Source organism: Pseudorca crassidens, chromosome 8 (genome assembly GCF_039906515.1).
Source record: "Pseudorca crassidens isolate mPseCra1 chromosome 8, mPseCra1.hap1, whole genome shotgun sequence".
Lineage (NCBI taxonomy): Eukaryota > Metazoa > Chordata > Mammalia > Artiodactyla > Delphinidae > Pseudorca > Pseudorca crassidens.
Window position 1 is genome coordinate 32878077 of NC_090303.1, and position 26778 is coordinate 32904854.

General features: G+C 45.1%; 1 long non-coding RNA gene across 4 annotated transcripts in view; it reads left to right on the forward strand.

Moving 5' to 3' along the window:
* Positions 1-26778, forward strand: part of LOC137228971 (uncharacterized) — a 274669-nt gene that overhangs the window by 167318 nt on the left and 80573 nt on the right. For all 4 annotated transcript variants that reach the window (XR_010945469.1, XR_010945471.1, XR_010945472.1 and 1 more), the window contains exon 4: positions 5668-5755. This is a non-coding gene — a long non-coding RNA (uncharacterized lncRNA). The remainder of the gene's footprint in view (positions 1-5667; positions 5756-26778) is intronic.

Sequence of the window (26778 nt, forward strand, 5' to 3'; positions counted from 1 at the left end):
GAGTAAGTACTGACTTATTTTAATGTTACAGTAATCAGTTGGAAGTTATTCTCTAACTTTTCTTTATCTTTTTAAGCAAAAGATCACAGCTAACCAGGTGCTTCACTTATCAAAAACATATTAACAACTTTATTCAAAGTTTTCATAATATCACGGAAACTTGTGGGTCACAGTTTCCAACTACAGTTTTAACCAAGACAGAGTCCAAGTATTCAGGCTTTCAGTTTTCTATTTCACACAGCCCTTTAAACAATGGCCATTTAGAGAGCTTCCAGGTTTGATCTAACCAGTCATTGCTTCAGCGGCATCTTCCTACACATACGCAATTATCGTGGAGGATAGATTCTTTGAAGTGGAACTGTCGTGTCAAAGATGATGTGCATTTTACATTTGATGGAGTCTTGCCAGATTATCATTTTTAATTTTTTAATTACAATTTTTAATTTTTTAATTTTGGCCGCACCATGCGCCATGTGGGATCCCAGTTCCCCAACCAGGGATCAAACCCGCGTCCCCTGCATTGGAAGTGTGGAGTCTTAACCACTGGACCGCCAGGGAAGTCCCCAAATTATCGTTTTAAAAGGTTGTTGCAATTTACATAATATATTAACATGTTTATTTTCCATATCCTTGCTAACATTTTGTATTTAAATTTTTTTTTTAAATTTTAAAATATTTTACTAATGCACAAGGCAAAGAAGAATGGTTTCTCACTGTTGTAATTCCATCTATTTAATTATGAGCCTTTGGGATTTCTTTTTCTATTTGTGCTTCTTTCCCAATTTTCTACTGGATTGTAGGTTTCCTTAAGTGATTTGCAAGTGTTCACTATATGTTAAGTAAATGAGTCCTTTGTTATCTGGGTGCCAAATACCTTTTTTTTTCTAGTTATTTTATCTTTTCACCTAATTCTTTCATACGGAAAATTTTAACCTTTATATATTCAAATTGATCCATCTTTGTCATGATGGATTCTGAGTTTTAGGTCTTCCTTTGAAAAACTTTTCTTTCCCCCAAGGAAACCAAGAATTCATATTAAAAATCCAAAAGTACCTAATTAGTGAAAATACAGCCATTCTCTATGACCCCTCAAGAATTTACACCAGCCAAGCAAGATGAGGGTGCAATAGAAATCACCACCTCTGCATCTTTCAAGTCATTGATGTCAGCACTAAACTTGACAATTCTCAGGGATTACAGGGGATTCCTTCGGGCCCTTCCAGCCATAATGGCCTCTACTCCACAGGCCAGGGAGCCAATGTGAGCGTTCTGCCAGTTGCCAGGTTTATGTTTTTCCTTTTATACATCCCGAGAATGAGAAAATAACCACACAAGTGTCCATGTTGGCCCTACTGTGAGAGGGACTTGGGCCAGGACACACAACCCATCACCTGCCCTCCATAAGCTCCCATTCTGAGTGGTGGTCCTTGGTGATAGCTCAGGCAGGTCTCTGGGGATTCATGTCAATTCAGAGCAAATATCTAATAACTCCTGGGAGGTTTGTATATTTCCCTTTCTCCAGTCCCAGTTATCAGGGTAAATGGCCACAGTATGTTCTGGGAAAGCTTTGGAAGAAAGTTCTTATTATACTCTGTGGCTGCATTATACTCTATGCTTGGAGGTTCATCTGAGGGCTCCGGGTCTGGAACTGGGAAAGAGGATAATTTGAGTTAGGTTTGTGGCCCCCAGTCCACATTTTTTTCTGCCTATATATGTCCGGCAGCATCTTAGTAGGCTACCCACTGATTTCATTTCTAAGGGTACCAAAATCAATTAAGCATAGCCACAAATCCCTGTGGTACCATTCTGCTCTTGTGGCTGGTGTATTGTGGTAATTATACCCACCTTGTGTATCGGATCAGTGGTGCTGATTGTTATTCTCCTTGAGCTCAGGGACTCTAATTCCAGGCAGCACCCTCAGGTCATCTTCTACCCGCAGAAGACAGCCACCACGAGCTTGTCATAGAGCTCTGTGCAGTTGCCCCTCGCACAAACTTTGCAATGCTTTTGTGTGTGGAGAGTGCTCCAAGATCTACCAGTGGGGCGCGCTTGGGTGTATGTGTGTGCATGTGTGTGTGTATGTGTGGTTGAAGTGCGGTGAGGGAGTCTGAGCAGGTTTCACATATGTAGTACAGGTAGACCTCGGAGATGTTGCGGGATCAGTTCCAGATCACTGCATCAGAGCGGTATCACAATAAAGTGAGTCACATGAATTTTTTGGTTTCCCAGAGCATATAAGAGCTATGTTTATACTCTACTATAGTCTATTAAGTGTGCAATAGCACATGTCTAAAAAGTAATGTATGTACCTTAATTTAAAAATACCTTATTGCTAAAAAGTCTGAACCTTCAGCAAGTCATAATATTTCTGTACTAGTAACACCAAAGATCACTGACCACAGATCATCATAGCAAATATAATAATAATGAAAAAATATGAAATATTGGGAGAACTACCAAAATGTGACACATAGACACAAAGTGAGCAAATGCTTTTGTAAAAACGGTGCCGATAGACTTGCTTGACTCAGGGTTGCCACAGACCTTCAATTTGTGAAAAAGGCACTATCTGCGAAGTGCAATAAAATGAGGTCTGCCTGTAGATTGCTTCTGCTGTTCCCATCTCCCTGAGGCTTTGCCGGGAGGTTCTGATGATTCCCTCTGACTGGAGGCCACTGTGGAAGGCAGGAGACTCGCAGATGGGATTAAGGGGCTTATCAGCTGACCTTCAGATAAGGAGAGGAGCCTGGGTCAGCCAGGTGGTCCCAATGTAATCAAGCCTCATTAAACGGAGAAGAGAAAAGCAGGAGAGTCAGTGTGAGAAACAGCCTCTCGAGGAGGATTCAACCTGCAGACGCTGGCTCGGTAGATGGAGGAAGGGGGCTGAAGCCAAGAAATGCGGGGCATCTGGAAGTGGTAAGAAAACAGATTCTCTCTAGAGCCCCCAGAAAGGAATGCAGCCCTGCTCACACCTTGATTTTAGCCTAGTGAGACCCATGTTGGACTTGTGAACTCCCAAGCTTAATGAGTCCCAGATCACACTTTATACTCTTGATATTACACCACCAAGTGTGTGGCCATTTACCACAGCAGTGAAAGGAAATGACCTCAGCCACCACTGAATCCAAGTTTCAACGTATGTCACTCCCAGGTTCCAGAGCAAACATTACATCCTGAGTCTCAGACCAGTACGGCCACAAAGATTAATTTAGCCATTATCAGGTGAGGGGTAGGCTGGTAACCGTTTAACAAGCGGCAAGCTAGGGAGAAAATCCTGACTTAGTGTTCGCCAATTTCCAGGTTGTAAATATTCTCCCCACCGCTCACTTCAAGCTGTGGACATCTTGTTACTGAACACAGATTTGGGAAGAGATGCAGAGCAGCCCACCGTTATGCAGTGTTTCCATTATAGAGATACAGTAGAGGCAAACAACCTCAAGAGCATGGATAATTGTACGGTGTAGTGAAGATAAATAGAAGTGATGCGTTTTGAGTATTACCTTTAGTCTTAATATACCTAACTGTAAGTTTATATGATTTAAGTTTTAAAAAGGGCTATGTCTAACAAGGATCTCATAAAATTCTTGACAATTTAACCATTGGCCCTCACAAGCCGGCTCCCGCGTGCCACTGCTTAGATTTCATTCTCTTTCATCTATCAACCTTAGAACTCATTCTCATACACACTCCCTAGGCTCCTGCCCCACCGGTTGATGAGGTCAGAGCAGGCCTAGGGCTTATCTGGGCTACACTGAGATCTAAACCTTCTTGTAGGCCTGGAGGCTCATCCCGGTAGTCCTTGAAAGCTTTTCTGCAGGTGTAGGTAGCATCCTTGGATGGGAGAGGGTCGCAGATTTTAGGGGCAATGGGGGGTTCAGAATTCTCAGCTTCATCCATGTCTGCTCAAATACCCCATCTCGGAGTCCCACTCCTTTCCCGTCAGAGATTGCCTTTAGTGCCGTGGCTCTCAAATTGTAGCCTGCAGCAGAATCACCTGGAGGACTTGGTAATCCTCTGCAGCTGGGCCTCACCCCCAGAAGTCTGATTCATTAGGCTTTTGGTGGAGCTCAGAATTTGCATTTCTAACAAGTCCCCAGCTGACACTGTTGCTGCTGGCGTGGTGACTGCACTTTGAAACTGTCTTAGTTTGAGAGACGCGTGGGTTTGAATATCTACTTGTTGGTTGCAGTTTTGCAGCCCTGACAACCAGGTGTCGGGCTTGGGCCCCAGCTACGTTTCCCTGGGATTACAGGAGACGCAGGATTCCTTCAGAGCTGCCCTACAGGCTACCGGCTTTCCACTTCTGGTCTTAGTTGCGCATTCCTGGCCTTCACTTTCTCCTGTTTCTCTACACTCTCTCTTGTTCCATTAGAATAAGTCAGTGGACACTACAATCTCTATAATTACTGTTTTTCAGTTAGCCTTTGAAGTGTAACAAACCACCCCAGAACAGAATGGTATAAGAAAACGATCGTTTTATTTGCTCACGATTCTGCGGGTCAGTTGGTCACTCTTCTCAGGTCTGAGCCACTCGACTGGTGCTGGATGGTCGAGAATGGCATGACTGGGGCCTCAGCTGGGATGTTGGAGATGACAGGGATAGCTAGGGTCTCTGTTCATGGGGCCTCATCCTCCAGGAGGCCAGCCTGGGTGTCCTCACATGGTAGCCTAAGGCTGCCCAAGAGCAGGAAGAGAAAGGCAAGCCATAAATGCAGAAATGCACAAGCACTTCTGCAGCTTCTGCTTGTGTCACATTTGTTAATATCCCAACAGCCAACAGGAAAAAGATGGCTAAGGCCAGAATCGTGGTGGAGAAATAAAGTCTAGCTCTTGGTAAGAGGAACTGCAAATGATTGTGTCTATTTTTTTCCAGTTTTGTTGAGACAAAATTGGATGTATTACACATTCCCCGTGTCTTACACTCCACCTGTACTACGCAACAACTGGTGAATAGTGGGGTGATCATGATGCTACTTCATGTCATGAATTACCTGTGTTCCATTTCCAACAACAAAGGAGTTTGTCCATGAAGTCCTCAAATACACGAGCAAAACATTCTCACAAATGCATTTTGAGGCTTTTGTTTCCTAAGGCCACTTCTAAACTAATTCCTGAATCAGTTAGAGTCCTGGCAGGCCAAAGATGGCATACTCGAAATGGATACTTTGAGGAGCCTTTACTAAAGGGATTATTTACCAAGGTATAGGTGGAATACAAGCAAATGGGTCATGTTTAGTGCAGAGCCCTACAGGGATCTGTTGCCTCCTAAGCCTGAAGGGACAAGGAGAGGCCAGAATTTCTGGAACCCTGAGAGGGTAGCTGTAGAGAGATAGTTGCCTGACAGTTGCTGAAGCCTTCCACAGATGACACAGTCAGCTCCTGGTGACCCAACGGGGAGGGCACCAGGGGGATAAAAGCCTTAGCATCTCTGTTCTCTTGCCATCTGATCAACTGCTGGTGCCTCCCTTTGTCCAGTCCCAACTGACAGCAACAGAGAAGGGGGCGTTAATTGATTCCCTACAGGTTAACCTCCAAAGGCATAGACAAAGTTGGTTGCAGGGGCACATAAGTGGCCTTATTCTGGGCAGAACTGGCTGGGGTTAGATGGAGGCATAGTAACACTTCTTGTGACAACCATGTATAATTGTCACCCTTTCCAATTAATAGGCCACAGTCATGTGCCTGAGCTCATCAAGGATACATATCAACTCCAAGGAAGTTGCTGGTGGTCCCATTTTCTAGACAAGGCAACTGGGTGAGTAACCTGCTCAGCATCTTTGAGCTTTAAAGCCACACAACTGGTAAGTGGGGTTAGAACCCACTTGAGTTCTTTGGTTATATCACAAATGCCTCTACCCAGCTGAGGCTACAATGTAAGCAGACTCTTCAAATTATAATGAGTGGCTGTATCAGTTTTCTAGGGCTGCCGTAACAAAGTCTCACAAACTGTATGGCTTAGAGCAACAGAAATTTGTCTCAAGGTTCTGAAGGTGAGAAGTCTGAGACTGAAGTGGCAGCAGGATTGGCTTCTTCCTGAAAGCATCTGTTTCTCGCCTTCCTCTGAGCTTCTAGTGGTTTGCTGGCAATCTTTGGCATGTCTTGCTTGTAGATGCAACACCCTGCTCTTGACCGTCATCTTCAAGTGGTGTCATCCCTGTGCGCATGGCTGTCCCTGTGTCCAAATTTCCCCTTCTTACAAGGACACTAGCCGTTTTGGATTAGGGCCCATCCTAATGACCTCATTAACTTGAGTATCTGCAAAGATCCTATTTTCCATTTCAGGTCACGTTCACAGTTACTGGGGTTAGGACTTCAACATCTTTTTAGAGGACACGATTCAGACCATAACAGTGCCCTATTATCGTTCATATCAGTTGTATTTATTGAGGGTACCGCACCTTATAGTATTAGGAAGAGTCCATTTACAGTGCAATGAAGAGTTTAATATTGTTCGAGTATCGTGCTTTGGCTATATTATGTTCCCTGCTGCTCCAAGAATGTTGTGAAAACTACTGATCAAAATATGTTATTAACTACAACAATAGCTTCCATAACGGTACCAGGTAAATCAGAAATCCCAAAACAACAAATAGAAAGATCATGACAGACCCCGAGTCTTGGTTTCTTTTTACCAGGCTTGACTCTGTTGCAACCAGCAGGTGTCGCTGTTGCCCGCTCTGTGATTGTTCATTCTCAAAAAAGCCTTGGGTCAAAAAACAGCACTACAGGGGCTTCCCTGGTGGCGCAGTGGTTGAGAATCCGCCTGCTAATGCAGGGGACACGGGTTCGAGCCCTGGTCCGGGAAGATCCCATATGCCACGGAGCAACTAAGCCCGTGCGCCACAACTACTGAGCCTGCGCATCTGGAGCCTGTGCTCCGCAACAAGAGAGGCCACGATAGTGAGAGAGAGGCCCGCGCACCGCGATGAAGAGTGGCCCCCGCTCGCCGCAAATGGAGAAAGCCCTCGCACAGAAACGAAGACCCAACACAGCCAAAAATAAATATAAAATAAATAAATAAATTTAAAAAAAAAAAAAAAAAAAAAAAAAAAAAAAACAGCACTACACACACCACTGGATGAGAACAGTGTGTCTCAGGCTACTGTGACCCCAGTCTTTGCAACTGCTAGTCATTTTCTCATTCACCCGACTCCCCTATCCATCTGGGGACTTGTCTTCAGCAAAACGTGAAATCCTTTTCCCTTTTCTCTAGGATTCTGCTCAGTTTCCACCTTTGCATGTGCCACCTTGGGGGACAGCAGGCCAAAGACCCTGTGCTTGGGAAGTTAGGGACGGGGCCCCGGGAGGTCAAGTCTTCATGTTCCATAGTCCCCGTCACTGCTGTGCCCTGCAGGACAGCAGCCAGCAGTGGTTTCCTCGCAAGGGGCTGTTGGGATTATCATCTGTGATGATCCCCTGTGAAGCTTGGTGGGCCAACCATGAACAGCAGTTCCCATCTTCTTTTGTTAGAGCTAAGGGGGTTACTTTAAATCCCACTGGGTCTCCATTTCAAGGTTGAATTTAATATTTGGAAAGAAGGGTATAGTGCAGCACAGTAAGGGTGAGAAGCAGGGAGGGCTGGGGTCCACTGTCCAGAGGCGTGGAGCCCACAGGGTGACCAGGTCACTCAGAGACGCTCTCCTTTGCTCTGGCTCGTAGGATAACAGATGATGGGGAGGTGTGGATCAGATAATAAAGCTCTTCCTTTCTCTCTACTCCCCCCACCCACCCCCACCCCGTGACCTCCCAAACCCGCAAAAATACAGGGCTCCACAGGAAACCTGCAGAAGGAATCCGGCGCTGTGGGAAGGATAGGTGGGGCAGGGGATGAAGAGGAAATGGCAGCTGCTTGGGCAACCTGCAGGGTCTTGAGGCCACATGGATGGGGCTGCTGTCCCTGGGAGGGGAGTGGAGGAAGAGCCAGGAGAGAAGGGAGGCGGAGGTCAGGGACACTGTGTGGCCACCTGTTCTAGATGTGGCTGGAGGGTTCTGCAGCAGCAGCATCTCTGTGGTGACCGGTGGGAGTGAAGCAGCCCCTTGTCATGGGTCTCCCACCTCAGGGATGGGTCACGATGACTGTAACCATTTTGGGGGGGTTGGTGCTAAGAATAGTCCTGATCTCAATACTCAAACAGATAAGGGCATTGGTATGATTTGCTCAGTCTTATATTTCTGTGCCTGTATTACTGTTCTTGCTTTGGAAAGGCAGTATGGTAAATGTGTAACAAAATCTGCTTTAATTTTTAGAGCTTTTGTAAGTTTCCAAACAAATAGTCATATAACTGAAAGAAATCTTTCTCAGACTATTAGTTCTTATTTTTAGTTAGGTTTAGACCCAAGATCATGGTGACATTTTTGGAAACTCAGATCGATTGGATGCGAGTTCCTTGGAGCAGAGGTCATTTTCTCATGTTGGTTTCTGCAAGGCTGAAAAACAAATAATGGAAATGATAGATTAGTTCTTGTTATCAGTGAAGATTTCTCCTTTTCTCCTCTCTAGTTGGAGAGACAAACCGATCATGACGATGACCCAGTACTTATAGTAACAGCCTCTCTCATAACTGGGCCTTTAGGGTGGGGAGTACAGCTTCTGAGATCTCTTCCTGAGAGGGGCTGGGTGAGCTGAGAGGGCTGGGCAGGGGTCGAAAGGCATGAGAGTCCCTGGGGCAGCCCAGATACGAGGGGCTGCGGGTACAGATGCCAGTGTGGCTGGAAGGAAAGGGTAGACCCCGTGGGAAGGTTTGCCTGAGAGGGAGTGAGAGCAGGGGCTGTGTATTTTAGCGGGACTGCCCCTTGGCAGAGTCGGGGGCAGACAGGAAGGGAGGTGAGGATTCCTCGAGGTGGGGGGAATCGGTGTAGGAGGAATTGTAGACATTAGATGAGGACTGGTGAGGGCCAAAACACACCGAGTGCATGGGGATAGAGAAGATGTGGTCTGATGCCCTCGCTCTCCAGGGGGTAGAAAGACTGGGCTCTGAGCACCGACGCCTGGCTAGCTGCTGGCTAGGACAGTGCCTTGGAGGGGCTTTTCTGAGGACAGCACTGCAGTTGGAGGAGGGGATGGGGCTGTCGACCATGCAGAGAAGTGAGCGGGTGAGTGCTGGAGAGGAGACCCTTGGGACTCTACACAGAAGGTTGGGAGAGGAGTGGAGACCATCAGTGACAAGGTAGGAGCAAAGGTCTTAGAGGCCAGTTTGGAATCACTGGAGCTGCGTGGTTCCCCTGGCCTGTTCATCTAGGCCCAGCGTGTCCTTCCAGAGGCAGCACTGGCCCAACGGTGGTGCTGGTACACCCGAGCCTTTCCCGTCGGCTTCCCTCAGCGGCTATTACAAATCAGAGAGGATTCAATGAATGCAAGTGACTCTAAGGTACCATTACTGCCGTGCAGCTGAACCCTGGCTGCACAGTGGAATCACCTGGGAGCTTCAAAAAGCAGTGATGTCTGGGACCCTGATCTGACTGGTCTGGGGTGCAGACAGAACACTGGAATTTTTACAAGATCCCGAGGAGATTCTAACGTGCAGCCAAGTTTGAGACCCACTGAGTGTGGCGGGCTTATATATGCCAGGCATTATACTGCTAGTTACTTCTGTACATGCATTATCTCATTCAGGCCTTGTAACCAGTAATTCTCAAAGTGGGGTCCCTGAACCACAGCATCAGCATCCCTGAGGACCTTGTTGGATGTGTGATTCTCTGGTTCTATTGAATCAAACTCTGGGGGTGAGACAGCAATCTTTTGGAGAATCATCCGTCATTGAGAACAACTGACCTAATTCAAAGGAGTGAATCTCTAATTGTGGAATTTGGGGTATTAGTAAGTTATGTTAAGAAATAAATTGGGGACAGAAAGACCCTCTCATTGCCTCCCAAATAATATCTACAAGAAGCTTTCCCACATTTCTTGCTTCTTTAATTCGAGGGTAAGTGGGTATTTTCTGTCTGTATCCCTCACCCTTTGATAGAACAAAAATGGGTTAAACATGGCAAAACAACACTGGTTATTACTTCCTTCTAAGATGACACTTTTCTCCCAAGTATCAGAATGAGCAAGTTTCATTGTTTTCTTTTCTCCTCAGTGTGAGGTATAGAGTTGGATGTTTTTTCCTCAACAGTTTTTTCTTTTTTTTTCAATTTTATTTATTTATTTTTTGGCTGCATTGGGTCTTTGTTGCTGCACATGGGCTTTCTCTAGTTGCGGTGAGCAGGCTTCTCATTGTGGTGGCTTCTCTTGTTGCAGAGCACGGGCCCTAGGTACGCGGGCTTCAGTAATTGTGCCATATGGGCTCAGTAGTTGTGGCTCGCGGGCTCTAGAGCACAGGCTCAGTAGTTGTGGCGCACGGGCTTAGTTGCTCCACAGCATGAGGGGTCTTCCTGGACCAGGGATCGAACCTGTGTCCCCTGCATTGTCAGGTGGATTCTTAACCACTGCGCAACCAGGGAAGTCCCTCAGCAGTTTTTTCTTTACAAAAGGCAAAAGAGCAATGCTCTCCCAATTCCTGAGCCTGCGGCACCCTGTGACGTGTTTGTCTCATGGGATGCCGAGAGCTCCCCCATCTGGCAGCTTCTGAGAGAACCTGGGCTCTCTTGTCTTTACTCTCCTCAATTTATTCTAGGTGTGGATGTCACATAGGAGGTGAGGATGGTGTGAGGTATCTACTGGGTAACAGGCCTGACATTAGCCAAGTGTTACTGCCTCTGATTCCAGTGAACCATTTAGCTGCCTTTATTTCTAATCCAGAAGAAACTAGTAATGGGGGAATAAGAGGAACCAAAGCAGACTCACAGGTGCAGATGTTGGGGAGGGGGGGCTCCTCGGGTAACTGCCTTTTGCTTCGCCTGAATGATAAGGTTATTCTTCGGAACTCCTGGTGTTCTGCAAACAAGTACATTAGCAAAAAGCTGATTTTCTTTACTGTAGAACTTCTCAGGGCCTTTATCACACAAATGGGCCTTGTGAAGTTCCAGAGAGACAGCTACAGTGTGCAGAGTAATCTCACTTATAAGGCGTATATACAAAACTGGTGTTCCGTGGACCACACTGTGGGGGGGACTGACTTAGTTGCAGCTGGCAAGGAACTAACCATCACTAGCAGTATCGATGAGGAAAGAGGAGATTCTGAAGTTGGGAATATAGTTCCTGTGGCCTCCTTGCTGAGTCAATGGGCAACATCTTCCCTCTTTTCTTACGTGCCTCAATTCTGAAGTCGTTGGTCCTGATTACTTTTCACCTCTAGTTTTCTGCTGGGCTTTAAATGGGGCAAGTGCATCTCAAACAGCACCAGGAATATCTGTAGCTGCTGCTCATGGACAGTGTATCCCCTATCCATCAGCTATCAAGTCCTTACAGCCTGGAAGGAGGGAACTTGGCGAGGAACCTTTTCTCCCTCCCTCCTTTCCCATTCTGGTGAAACAACAGCCCCGATCTAGAAGTACCATGGGAAGAAGATACTCAGCCCAGCTCTCAGAAGCACCCAGAGTAAGTCAGAGTGGACCTGGCGATGCCCTGGTGATGCAGATCTGGCGGCTGGTGGATAAAGTAGGCCCCCGTGCTGTTGCTGAAAGCCCTGCCTACAGATCCATTCCCAGTGGAAGGGGAATAAAAGATCCAGGGTCGGTCCCCAGTTTAAAGTCACGAGTAAGATGCTGAGGATTAAGGGCCTGAGGATCGCCAGTAGGTGTGTGTTTGTTTTGGAAAAGATGTTGTGGATACCGTTGAGGCCCCAACTCTGACTGAGCACCGGCTGTTGCCAGCTCCTAGCCGCCCTGCATCTCTAGAGAACTGCTTTGGCCAAATGGGATCCACCTTCTCATCCACATGCCCAGCAGCCGACTGAGGCCGTTGACTGAGGGGCACGAGAGTACGGAACGCCAGCCCCCTTGCTCCAAGGTGGGACGCTTCTGGAATACACTCTGCCATTCTGGGTTCCCCATGGGCTCAGGCTTCAGCTGTGGTGACCTCCTGGCTAACTTAGCTGTCTTCCCTACTTGTCTTGCTTCCCTTACCTCCACTGTGGCCAGATCTAGCAAATAAAAATAACGACACTCAGTTCAGCTTAAATTTCAGTTAACCAATGAATAACTCTTTAGTATAAGTATGTCCCAGGAAGTATTTGGGTCATACTTGTACTAAAGTTATTTGTTGGTTATTTGAAATTAAAGTTGAACTGGACATCCTGTGTTTTATCTGGCAACCCTGCTTGCACCCCTTCTCCTGAGAGTATGTCCCCAGTAAATCATTGGAACAAGAGTTTCTGTCTCAAGCTCTGTTTCTGGGGAGCTCCTGAGAACATGGGGATTGGGAGGGCCGGAAAGGAATAGGCACAGCTTGAGCTGCTCAGGACCCTTGACTCAAAGCTATTGATACCTGGGGAGTGGCCCGTAAGAGCTACTCTTGCAAGCAGAGCTCCAGGAATCTGAGGACCGGACCCAGATGTAGGTCTGCATGGCCCCTGTGAAGAGCAGTCGGGTCCCAGAGAGAACACCGTGGCCACCCAGTGTCCCCAGAGCAGGATGCACCTTCTTGGTTTTGACCTAATTAGGCATGAACTCTTGGTGAGCACAGATGCTCACCAAGATTTTTTTTTACTCAAATGATGCTTCCTTCGCAGCCTTTGTGGATTCTGGGACCTGGACTGCTAGTGTTACCCCATTGACTTGAGTCCTAACAGCAACAGTCTAGCTTCATTTCCTCACCTTTCAACACAACAGTCCTGTGGTTTTACCCATCTGTGTTCATCTGAGGAGCACATAGCTCTCTCCATGCACATGTTGAACTAGACCTGTGATATATGCCTGGTCTTATAAAACCAGTTCATCTGGGAACTTACCTGTCTTAGGGAAAAAATGTATTGCAGTGTGCCATTTTCTAGTATGGGGTGAGGAGTTCAAGCTCTAATGTGCAAATAAACCTGGGGATCTTGTTAAAATGTAGGTTCTGACTCAGTCAGTCTGTGGTGGGGTCTGAGACTCTGCATTTCCGACTGCATTGCGGCATCAGGTGATGCCAGGCATCAGTGTCCAGCTCTTCTTAGAGATGGAAAACCAGCCCAGATGAGCACACAAGTGGCTGGCAGCAGAGCTGGAACCTGAACCCAGGTGGTCTGGCCCTGGGATGCATGTGCTTTATCACTAAATCGGGCGAATAGGGAAGCTGATGAAAAGACTGGGTGGACTGGACAGGTATATATTGATGAATTGACATCACACTGTGCCGGAAGACCTGCAGAAACCCATAGCAGTGGTCAGATCGTCTGGGTTCAAGTTCAGCTACTACCTATCACTTCATTAACTTCTTTAAGGTACTGTGAGGTGGGGTTGTGACAGTGACCCTTCATAGAGCTTTTGGAGGTTTCCATGGCTTAATGCATATTAAATGTTAAGCCCTGAGCCTGCCAGAGTAAACCCCTAATAACTAGTAACCACTATTATTTTATTTACTTATTTATGGCTGCGTTGGGTCTTCGTTGCTGCACGTGGGCTTTCTCCAGTTGTAGAGAGCGGGGGCTACTCTTCCTTGTGGTGCGCAGGCTTCTCATTGCGGTGGCTTCTCTTGTTGTGGAGCACGGGCTCCAGGCACGTGGGCTTCAGTAGTTGTGACTCACGGGTTTAGTCCCTCCATGGCATGTGGGATCTTCCCGGACCGGGGCTCGAACCCGTGTCCCCTGCATTGGCAGGAGGATTCTTAACCACTGCGCCACTGGGGAAGTCCCAAGTAACCGCTGTTATTAATGTAACTTCAGCCAGTTTTCCTTGTGCAAGCAAGGCGATGCTCTGTGAAGGACTTGCTGTGGTCATCTCGGCAGGCAGCTGAACGGGGGCTAGGCATGGCCTGGAACGGACTCCTTTACCGTCTGCTTTTCCTCATTGTCTTGCAGCAGCTTCTGTTTCTTTAGGGTGGAACTTAAATGATTACATTCTGGTCCTGCTACTTCTAGAAATATGCGTAGGCATGCTGCAGCTGACACCTATTACAAAAGGATAAAGGGTTTTAATGGGAGGCATCATTATACTCCAACGCTCAATATAGCAGCAACGACCTCTGTGCCCTCTAAAGGCATGTCGTCATTGGGAAAACGAAGGGGAACATCAAGCCATTGTGGGAACAATCAGCTGGTGCAGACAGTCTACCCAGGCAATCAGCCACGAGCCCTTTTTGCCTCAGTAGAGTTGGTAGTAAATGCCTTCATTACCGCGTCTTTACGGCAACTCCCCCCGTCACTTGGCTTTTATAGACCGAGTCTCCCTGGGGTGAGCCATAAATTGCCCTAATTTTAATCCATCCAGACAGCAGGGCATTGCCTGTGTCCACTCTGAACATGGGTCCCCAGTTTCTCATCACCTTTGGGGAGTAAGTGGGTCTTGGTACACTAAAGGCACTGCCGCTCACAGACACGGACGAGAGTGTCGGGGCATCATTGGTCCTCAGGAAGCAAACAGTTAAAGCTTCCAAAAGAAAGCAAAGTGCCGTGTGTCGCAAAACTTAGCTTTTTATTTTTAGCTATGAGTGCTACAGGAAATCATGACTCTAGATTATGATTCTCTAGGATGTGAAACTGGATGAGGTTTATTCTCATTTTTGAGTATAAAATAAGTTATTACTCATAGCAACCAAGGAATGGTCATTTAAACCACCTTTCTAGATGTGCGTTCAATAATCTCCCTTTCTAGAGGGTTGTATGACAGAATGTGTGGCAAGGGTGGAAATGCTCTGCATCTGCCCTGGGCAGTAAGGGAGACCGTGGTCCACCGTGGCTCCTGAGCCCACGAAATGTGACTTGTGTGACTGAGGGTAGAATTTTAAATTTTGATTAATTCCAATTTTTATTTTTTAATATTAAAAAAATGTATTATTGAAGTATAGTTGATTTACAACATGTTTCAGGTTACAACATAGTGATTCAATATTTCTATGGATTACTGCATTTAAAGTTATTATAAAATATTAGCTATATTCCCTGTGCTGTACAATATATCCTCGTACCTTATCTATTTTATATATAGTAGTTAGTGCCTCTTAATCCCCTACCCCTCTCTTGCCCCTCCCCATTTACCTCTCCCCCACCAGTAACCACCAGTTCGTTCTGTGTCTGAGTCCATTTCTGTTTTATTATATTCACTTATTTATTTTTTATATTCCACATATAAGAGATATACAGTATTTGTCTGTCTGACTTATTTCACTAAGCATAATGCCCTCTAGTTCCATCCATGTGGTTGAAAATAGCAGAATTAATTTCTTTTTAATAACTGAGTAATATTCCAGTGCGTGTGTGTGTGTGTGTGTGTGTGTGTGTGTGTGTGTGTGTGTCACATCTTCTCATCATCTGTTGGTAGACACTTAAAATTTTTTTTATTAGGCTGCATAGTGTAGTTCTAGAGAGAGAAGGAACCTTTGCATCACAGGCTCAGGAGGCTTAGTTAGCGTATGGAATATTAGGAGAATCTAAAGGCAGCACGTTAAATCTAAAATATTGGCCAGCCAGCCAGTGATTTCCCCTACTAGCTCACTCCCTCCACGGGGGTGTTACTCTCTGAGGATGATAATGTAATGAATAAAATATCTTTTACTTGCCTAGCAGAAAGAATTAGTTGTTATAGTTCAGAGGCTGATAATGAACAAGGCTGTAAATTGTGAAATACTAGGCACTGTCATGTGACTCTATTAAGGGAAGGCAGAGAGAATTCTTGGTGTGGGCAAGCGGATCGCCTTCATTCAGCGTAGTATTGTATTTGCCCCCTCGTTTATTTTCTCCGTCTACCTTCTCCCCATTCTCCACCCGTGTGATTCTGTCCCACCCAGGGAAGCTCTGGGAATTTCTTATTTCCTGGTGGAAGTGATAATGATAATAATGTAGCATGAATGACTCTCAGTCCCCTTGGGTGTGAAGAAATGTCTTTATTTTCTTTAAATCAAATTGCCAAGCCGGTTGGGAGCTGAATCTCTGCATTTTGGCAGGCAGCCTGAGAGGCAGTCTCTTGGGTACCACACTGAGCCTTCCTCCTCTGATGTTCTGCCACCACCGGGGTACAGCCGGGGAGCTGGGCAGGAACCCTGGAGCTGAGAATGACCTCCATTCCATCGCTGCTTTCCCTGTCCACCCAGGGTGACCCCTCCATGAGCTCAGGTTTACAGAAACCACGCAGTGACAGCAAAGTGGTTTTGGTGCCCCTGAGTTAAGGAACAAGATGGCCTGACCTCCCTCTTAGACTTGAGGAAGGAAAAGAATTTAGAGAACAAAACCCAAACTAGCCACATTCTAGGTGCTCGCCAGCCACACGTGGCTGGTGCTACTGTATTGGACGACATAGATCTAGAACGTTTCCATCCTTGCAGCAAGTTCATTGGTCAGTGCCAGGTTAGACCAAGCCCTGTGTTCGGATTTTATGTGCATGAACCCATTTAATTTTTTACAGCATATAAATGAGTTAAGTAGTAGTAACATTCTCATTTTAGACAGGAGGAATAAAGGCCTGGAGAGGCTTAAGGTTAACCAGGTGCCTAATGGCTGAGTTGAGTTTTCAATCCAGGTCTCTCCAACTTCTAATCACATGTCACCTCAGCTCGTGAGAGTCTCCTCACTGCTGCTCCAGTGTGTGGCTTTCTTAAGACTGTGCTACGGGAAAATGTTCAGAATATCCTGTGAGAACGTTGTGGTTAGAAGAGATAGATGGTGTTTAATGACTGGAGAAATGGCTGCTTATCTCCGAGAGCAAGGCCCTATGTGAGAGCAGGCATTTCTGCCTTATTAGCTACAAATCTCAGCGCCAGAGAGATGTGGGAAACTCTGGTCTGTCCTCATTGCCTTAAATAACCAAAGATAAAGCCCAGACTTCTCAAACAAGGGTGTGATTGTTCGCCTCTCTGCTTTAAGAACAGCGTCAGTTATCCAGCAAATGGAAGCCTAATTGTGACCAGATTCAGGTCTCACCAGTTTGGTTCGGTAATAGGGACCCGTCTGGGCCTGAGTCTCAGCATCCTCCCTCTACCCCCATCCAGGCCCTCCCGCAGGCTCAGCTCCCAGGTCTTGCTGACTGAAACTAGAGCTCTAGGCTCAGGTGGGCAGCGCAGGCCCCCGAGTGGAGTGGGAGGGAGGCCTCTGTGCTTTTCCTATACTTTTGGATTTCAAGGGGGTTTTGAACAGACAGCTTGGTTCTCCCAAGATGAGTGGTTCATTCACAGAAATCACAGGTCTACATAGGACACCTGCTGAGAGAAAGCAGAAAAGAGCAAAGGAAGACTAAAAAGAGGAGATTTAAAAAGAAATTTTTAAATTAATTTCTCCCCATTTATGTTTTTGTAGACTACACATGGATTACACTGGAAGCATTTAAAAAGATTTAACTCTTGTTAATGGGCCACAAAGCTACATAAACAGAAGTTTGCCTAGGGGTTTTCAAAGGGCAAATGCAAGTGAGGATCTATTTTATGAAGCCAAAAATCCTTGATCTTAATGAGTGAAATTCTTTTTTTTTTAATTTGTTTTATTTATTTTTTTATTGAAGTATAGTTGATTTAAAAACATTGTGTTAATTTCTGCTGTACAGCAAAGTGATTCAGTTATTATATGTGTGTGTATATATATATATATATATATATATATATACACACACATTCTTTTTTATATTTTCCATTATGGTTTATCACAGGATATTTTTTTTCTGAATTTTAGAATTTTTATTTTTTTATACAGCAGGTTCTTATTAGTTATCCATTTTATACATATTACTGTATAGGTGTCAATCCCAATCTCCCAATTCATCCCACCACCACTACCCCCCGCCAGTTTCCCCCCTTGTTCTCTACATCTGTCACAGGATATTGAATATAGTTCCCGGTGCTATACAGTAGGACCTTGTTATTTACCCATTCTACATATACTAGTTTGCATCTGCTAACCCCAAACTTCCACTTCACCCCTCCCCCACTCTCCCTCCCCTCGACAACCACCAGTCTGTTCTCTATGTCTGTGAGTCCATTTCTGTTTCGTAGATAAGTTCATTTGTGTCATATTTTAGATGCCACATATAAGTGATATCGTATGGTATTTGCTTTCCTGACTCACTTCACTCATCTTACCCAGGTTCAGATTTCATCTGTACTATAATCTATGTGACCTTGGACGAGACACACTTATCCCCAATCAGTTTCCTCAGAGGATAGATGGCATTTAGTTATCAAAGCTGACTGCCACCAGCATGTTGAATTACATCATCTAGGAGCATCTGGAGGAGGGAGGAAGTGTCAGGGGAAGGGAGGGACTTAGTGGGAAGCAGTCAGGGATCAGTAACAAAAATCTAGGCCAACTTCAGGCCCGGCAAGAAGGATCAAAGAGGAAATCGAATCCTGTAGTCTGTGTCAAATACAAAAGCAAGTGTCTGAGTGTGGCAGACACACCCTAAGATCACCCCCAATGAGTCATACCCTTGCATATCCCCTTCCTCTTGAGTGCAGGTAGAGCCTATGGTTATTGGTTATTTCTTCTAACCGATAGAAGATGGCAAAAGCCATGATGTCACTCCTGCGGCTGGGTTACATTGTGTGGCGAAGGCGATGGATGTTAGCAGGTAACTTAGGTAATTTAGCAGACTGGAGAGAGAGATTCCCTCTCTGTGGCTTTGAAATAATAGGCTGTCATGTTGTGAGATGACCACACAGCAGGGAACTGTGGGTGACCTCTAGGAGCTGAGCATTGCTCCCAGCAGAAAGCAAGGGCCCTGAGTCCTACAACCACAAGCAGCTGGATTTTGCTGAAAACTTCAGTAAGCTTGGAAGCAGATTCTTCTCTAGTCGAGTCCCCAGATGAGAACCCAGCCCAACTGACAGCTTGGTTGTAGCCTATGGACCCTGAGCAGAGGACCCAGCCAAGCCATGCCCAGACTCCTGAGCCGCAGAAACTGAGAGGTGATAAATGGGTGTTGGTTATGCCCCAAGTTTGTGGTGACTTGTTATGTAGCAACAGAGAACTAATACACTGAGGTTTGGGGGAACTACCACTAGCGCCTGAAGTGGGGATAGGGATCCATCTACCCAAGGCCCCCTTTGGAAGGTAGCCCAGGAGTCCAGCCTGGCCACCCACGGCTGCGTGCAGCAGGGCCACCCTTGCTCCAGGCAGATGTGACTCTTTAAACCATGCTGTGTATAAGGCAGTTGCTGCTGGTGTCCTGACCACCACCCACCCACTGGCTGACAGAGACAGCCAGGTGCCCATTAGGAGGAAAAGCACAAATGCCAGGACAGGAAGCCACTCCTTGGGGCTGTGGTGGGGATGAAGTGAGCTGATGTATATACAGCCCTGCCTTCAAGCCTGGAGGGGCTCAGGTGTATGTTATTTTTCTCCTCCTGTGAGAGATGAGGATACTAAGAGGCTTGTTGGACAATCACAGATGGACATCAGGGAGTTGATCTTACTTCCAAGTATGATGGTTCATTCAAAGCGTATGTGACTAGTTGTTTAGCAATCAGGAGAGGTTTCTCATTTGGCTTCAGATCCTGTCACCTCCTAGGGCAAGAGCTCAGACAGCCACTTGTCTGGGACTTATCTCTGCCCTGAGATGGTGAGCTGTTGGGCAGAGGTGTTCAGAGCTGTCTAGTCAGGTTGAGGGATGCCCAGATGCTACAATTGACACAACTCCACGGCTCTGCTATGTAACTGTGTTAGATGAGGAACATCAGAATCTCTGGGGATGGGAACTGGGCATCAGTATCTTTTATAACTTCCCAGATGATTCCAGGGTGCAACCAAGGGTGAGTACCGCTGAACTAAAGGGCCTTTTCTACATCATCTCTAACATGTAGGCCAGATATTCACTGATCCCTGGATATCATATATATTTGAATATATAAATGTATATGTGTATGTATATATACATACACGTATACTCTTTGAAGGGAGGTATATAGATCTCTGTCTAATACATTTTACACATATCTATACCATCTCCCTTCAAAGTGATAGGCAATGAATTTAGCATCCCATAACTGTTCATATTACCCTTTTCCAACTTTAACAATAGAACAAATCATTCACTGGTGACCAATGCGTTTTAGCAGTAGAGCAGGACTCTACTTTCCCATTGTTTTCTGTTTGCTGTCACCACCGTTATAGCTCCGGGCTCGGACTCATGGCATGGTCTGGTCTACATGTTGCTCTGGCATGACCTGGGCCTCTGGAGCACCTGCTGGCACCCAGAGCCTGGGCTGCCTGCTAAACCTCCAGCCTGGGGCTGTGGGGTGTCATGCTGGGGACCTCAGCCCTAACCCTACGCCACAGCCATCTGTGGAACAAAACCAGCATCTTTAATCTGAAGAATCCAGTCTTCTCCCAGACCTACTGAGTTGCCATCAGACTTTGGTTAGGAGATAGGTTTTTGAGTTTTTCCAAACGTTTTAGAATTACGTTGTTTCTGTGCTATCCTTGGACTCAAGACACAGATTCTATGTTGTCTCATTCCCCTTTGCTGGTTTTTATAAGAAAGTTGGGCGGTAGAAGTGGCATTGGAAATCAAGATAAAAGTCCTGTGCGCCTTCTCAGTTTCCCTTGACTGTTTCCTCTCTCTTGTTTGGCACCTCACCTGTTCCAAGTTGCCTTCTATATCCGGGCTGAGATGAAATGCAACAATTTGGAACATGGACTCTGGTTTTCTGAGAGACCAACAAGGAGTTTGGACGATAGGACCGTTGCTCAACTGGAAATAGGAGATGGAGACCCTCCCCTTTCCCCTCTAAGGACTGCTCAGAGTTGCAGTTTCTCCCCACAAACATCCCAGAAAAATCCCACTGTACCCAGTGAACATGCCTGCTTGACAACCTGATGTGATCAAGTTGCATTGGTCACAACTACCGTGAACTCAGGTCTGTCCTCCTGAGGCCTTAAGAAGCTGGCCTAATGCCTGGAGACAGGGACAGTGATGCTAATTCTCTCATCCCCAAAGTCCCAGTAACCCCTGAGCCTCAAAACATAAACATTTCCAAAGTGTCTTGAGCCTATTAAAAGTATTCCCACCTAGATGGTGTCTGCCTGAGTATCTGTTTTTTGTTGGTGGTGGTTTTTTCTCTCTTTTTTTGGTAGATAGCCCATTCTTCCATTAGCTAGAAACATATTCTTTTAAATTAGTTATTTCCAGTGATTCATATCATCAACGTGAAAACATTTTATATTAATCAAAATTGGCGTTTACCTTGTGAGCTAACTGAAGAGTCAGGGACCAGTCTCTTCATACAATAGCTAACACCTTAATAAGGTAAACTATCTGCCTTCGGATTAAAAAAAGTTTTCTTTTAAACCCTGCCTTGTGGGAAGATAGAAGATGTAGACAGCCCTGTGAAATGTCACAGTTGGGCAACATCTTCAGATGGCAGCAGATGGTTTTTACTTCGTTACCCACTAATAGTTTATTTATACATTCAGCAATGGGAGTGATTTTCCTCAAAAAACGAGGCAACTGGGGATTCTTAAGACCAGGCCTCGCAACTCTTGCTTTGGGTGAGATTCCTCTGCGTTGCTTTTCTCACAAAAATTCTAGAAGGGTTTGCAGACATTCTAACAGCTTGTGGTACCTCCGGGAGAACACATTGCCCCCTCCCAAACCTGCACTTAGAAAGTGTAAGTATAGCAGAGGCTGGGAAGGGGCACAGCCCACCAATGGGGCCTTGTCGCTATGTGAGGCTTGGAGCTGTGTGGGAGACAGACAGAGCTAGCTGCATGTATTCAGCGGGAAATCCTGATTTAGAAGTTTAAAGAAGGAAAGAGGGAGGAAAAAGACTCTAGGATTCCTGACCCAATTTGAAGATGAAAAGAGGACGAGGGAAATGATTTAGTAGTCTAAAATGTGGTCCCCTGACCCTATTCTTGCAGCCCAGATTGGCTCTTTAATAATTTTTTCTTTTGCTAGAGTAAGGGATTGTGTGGGAGAAATGAGGGTTTTACGGTTTGGGGGTAATATTTTTATTTTTAGGTACTTTTAGACTGAGAAGAGTTGCAAAAATACAGAGAGTTGCTGTGTATGCTTTACCTACTCCCCCCATGTTAATATCTAATAAACACTGAATATTTATGTAAGCTAGGAAATCAACCTTAGTACAATATATTAAATTTACAGAATTTATTTGGATTTCACCAATTTTTCACTACTGTTCTTTTTTTCTATTCCAGGATCCCACATTTAATTTAGCCTTCCCCCATCAGTCTGTCATCCTCTTAAATGAACTTGATGCATTCTGAAGAGCTCTGGTCAATTATTTTATAGGATGTCCCTCCATTGGGGTCTATCTGATGTTTCCTTGTGATGAGATTCAGGTTATGCAGCTTGGGGAAGGGTACAACAGAAGGGTGCCCTTCCTGGTGCATCCTATCAAGGGTACACGATTTTGATGTGTGTTACTGGTGATGTTAACTTCAGTCACTTGGCTAAGGTGGTATTTGTCAGAATTCTCCATCATAAACTCACTCTTTTCCTCTTGCAATTATTAAACATTTGAGGAGATACTTTGAGAGTATGCAAGTATCCTGTTTCTGCTTAAAGTCTTCCCCCTGATTTTTTTTCTTTTCCATTATAGTTTATTACAAGATACTGAATATAGTTCCTTGTGCTTTCCAGTAGGACCTTCTTTATCTATTTTATACACAGTAGCTGGCATCTGCCAATCCCAAGCTCCTACTTTGTGCCTCCCCCAACCCCACTTTCCCCTTTGGTAACCATAAGTTCTCTATGTCTGTGGGTCTGTTTCTGTCTTGTAAATAAATTCATATTCTAGGTTCCACGTATAAGTGACATCATACGACATTTGTCTTTCTCTGTCTGACTTCACTTAGTGTGATAATTTCTAGGTCCATCCATGTTGCTGCATGTGGCATTATTTCATTCTTTTTTATTTGTCCCCTGATCTTAGCACCTTTCGGTGGATCTTTTGACAGTAATTACCGTGGTGGTCTAATAATGACTTTCTACTTCCGTCATTCTTTCTACATTTGTTGATTGGAATCTTTCTGTTAAAGACAACTTGTCGGGGCTTCCCTGGTGGCGCAGTGGTTGAGAGTCCGCCTGCCGATGCAGGGGACACGGGTTCGTGCCCCGGTCCGGGAAGATCCCACATGCCGCAGAGCGGCTGGGCCCATGAGCCATGGTCACTGGGCCTGCGCGTCCGGAGCCTGTGCTCCGCAACGGGAGAGGCCACAACAGTGAGAGGCCCGCGTACTGCAAAAAAAAAAAAAAAAAAGACTTGTCCATTCTCCCTCATTTATTTATTCAGTTATTTATTTACAGCAGTATGGACTCAGATATTTATCTTATTCTTTTGGTTATAATCCAATCATATCATTTAGTTTGTTGCTCAAATGGTTCCATCCTTGGGAGCTCTTTCTGGTGGCTCTTGTGCCCCTTTGATATGCCCCCATCTCCTTTGATATAATTTTTAGTACTTCCTTACTTTCTGGCACCACAGGATAAGCCTGGAGCTCATCTTGCTATTTTTTTGCTTCAACTCTAGAATCAAGCAGTTCTCCAAGGAGCCTTGGCTCCTTTCAGTGGAGAATGGTATTAGAAGCCAAGATCTGGGCAGTGGGTGTACTAATTTGCCCCTGGGGTGGTATTGCTTCTGGCCTGTCTGGAATCTACACATACATGTATACTAACTCATGTATATACACACCTCTGTTTTTATTTCTGTATCTATTTGTCTCTGTGTGTGTATCTTTTAAGACGCAAGTCAATATTGGTAACTCTGACTCGCATTCTAGCACCTGAGGGTTCACTCTAGCATTCTTCCATTCCTATTTGTAACTTCTTTTTCCAATATTGAGAAATTGGCTGTAATTATTTGTAATTAGTGTTTCCTCTCTAGTATACAAATAGTTTCTAAATTCCTAATGCTTGACCCTGTGAGATATAGATTTACCAGCTAGAGTACAGTGTGTGTGTGCAGTTATATTTGACTTTAGCCTCACAGTATCCAATCAAAACTTTCCCAGAGTGGTTTTTTTTTTGTTTTTTTGTGGTTTTTTTGCGGTATGCGGGCCTCTCACTGTTGTGGCCTCTCCCGTTGCGGAGCACAGGCTCCGGACGCGCAGGCTCAGCGGCCATGGCTCACGGGCCCAGCCGCTCCGCGGCATGTGGGATCTTCACGGACCGGAGCACGAACCCGCATCCCCTGCATCGGCAGGCGGACTCTCAACCACTGCGCCACCAGGGAAGCCCTCCCAGAGTGTTTTAGCAGGTGATACTGTAGGTAGTATCATATGGTAGGTGCATATTAACTTTTAAGAAGCTGCCGAATGATTTTCCTAAGTGACTGTACCGTTTTGCATTTCCACCAGCAATATATGAGAGTGCCAATTGCTCTGTATCTTTGCCAGCACTTGGTATTGTCAGATTTTTCAAAAAGTAAACTACTTAGACTCTTCCTCAGTTTCCTCATCTGTAAAATGGAGGTAATAATTGTACTTCCCTTATTTAGTTGTATGAGAGTTAAATGAATCAATATATGTAAAGCAGTCAGAATAGGGTTGTCAGATAAAACAGAGGGCATCCAGTTAAATTTGAATTTTATATATTTTTTTAGTATAAATATGTTCCACATAATATTTGAGACAGACTAAAAATAGTTTATTTAAAATTTGAATTTAGTAAACAAGAGTACAGCACATCCAGTTAAATTTGAATTTCATGTAAATAAGTATTTTTAAGTATAAATGTGTCCCAAATGTTACATGGAACATATTTATACTAAAAAACTATTTATCTGATGTTTTAGGGGCTACCTATTCTCAGGCCTCAATGTAGGTCCAAGAGGGTCAGAGCTCTTTGCCAAAAAAATGTTCAAATATCCATGAAGAAGATGGAGAAGAAATTCAGAGGGTCTCAGGTGATGTGGAGCTATATTTCTGATAGGGTATTTTTAAGTAAAATTTGTATTGAACATATATTTTTAAAAAGGTGAACAAAACGGAAGTGCACAGCTGGAACCACTTTCACCCAGTAAGCACACCCAGGGACCCTCAAGACATAGCATAGGGCTTCCCTGGTGGCGCAGTGGTTGAGAGTCCGCCTGCCGATTAAGGGGACACGGGTTCGTGCCCCGGTCCTGGAAGATCCCACATGCCACGGAGCGGCTGGGCCCCGTGAGCCATGCCTGCTGGGCCTGCGGGTCCGGAGCCTGTGCTCCGCAACGGGAAAGGCCACAACAGTGAGAGGCCCGCGTACCAAAAAAAAAAAAAAAAAAAAGACATAGCATATTACTAAGCTGCTCTTTTGACTTGTAATGCAGTAGACTAGTTTGAGGCTGGCTGGCTTTTAAGCAGGTTTAAGATACTGCTATTTTTTCCCCAGCAGATTACTTGGGAATTTCCTGAGAAATTTCCTCTCAAAGTGACTTCCTCAGGGCTTTCTACTTAAAAGTAGGTCATTATTCTTTTGAATAAAATCAGCAAAGGGAGGCAAGTCCAAGCCAAGTACAGGGATCTTATAAATAAGGGTCTGTTGGAATGCTGGCACGTGCTTCATTGATTGGAAGAAGCTGTAATTATATATCCTCTTAAGTCTTTTACAAAGACCAGGTAATGACAGCAAATACATCCATAGCCTTAACCCTGTGCTAGATGTTTGAAGGCCTTTACATTTATTAACTCATGAAATCCATACAACAACGCTATGAGGGAGGTATTGTTATCCCCATTTTTCAGATAAGGTAATCAAGGCACAGAGAGGTAAAGTAACCTGCTCGTGGGCAGCAAGTCGCAGGGCTGGGATGTGAACCCAGGCAGTTTGGCTCCAGAGTCTGGGCCTTTAACAACACATCCTACAGCCTCACCAATGTGGTTCCCTCTCTCAGCTCTATTCTCCAAGCTGGAAACAGCGCTCTTACTCATTTTGCTTTCCTGAAGTACATTTTGCATTATCTTGAACACTTGGTGGAACAAGTGAGTTTTGCCTTTCCTCATAGTGGTAATTGGCCTCAGCTTGGCATCTAAGCACATGGTATTAAAGAGCACCCAGTTGGATACAGGAGTCTGAGGTGCAAAGCGAGTCAGTAGAGCAAACCCTCAGTAAACCCAAGAACAGCCATCCACACAGCATCAGGGGACAGAGAAGGAGAGAGAGGTGCTGGGTAATGATCTGAGCCAGAGGTCTCCAAACTAACTGGAAAGGGGATTGCAGCTAATGGAGCACTGATTTCTCATTGCAGGTGATAAATCTTCCTAATGGCATTTCAAACGCATTGTTCTAAATTTAAATATTTTAATATTAATTTATTCTAATGCCACCTCAAGTGGATAATGAACAATATCATCAGCTGTATTAAAAAGAGAAAAGAAAAATCATAGGCAAATCCTCACAATTTCTCCATTCTGGCAGTGAATCTGGGGAGAGTAAAAAAATTTCCAACAAAACTCATTTCTTTTTCAGTTGGGGAATGATGTTAGTCAAAATCGTAAGAAGTATAAATGACTATTAAATTTTTAGCATTTTGAGGAAGACAAGGCATGATTGGCCATTTCTCGGGGAGTTTGAGTTTTGGCTGTCTGTACAGCATAATAACAATGACTATTACCAAGTATTTACTGTGTTTATACAGATTATCTCATTTAATTCCTCTAACAATCATATGATGGGTGCTCTTTATCCCTATTTTATAGATGGCAAAACTGAGGTTTCGAGACTTAATGCATAACTTAACTAAATATTGGGACTGGGATATGTCTGATTCTGGAACCTGGGCTCTTAACCATGGTCTCTCACGACAGTAACATGTTTGCACCATCAAGAAAATTAAGCAACCAC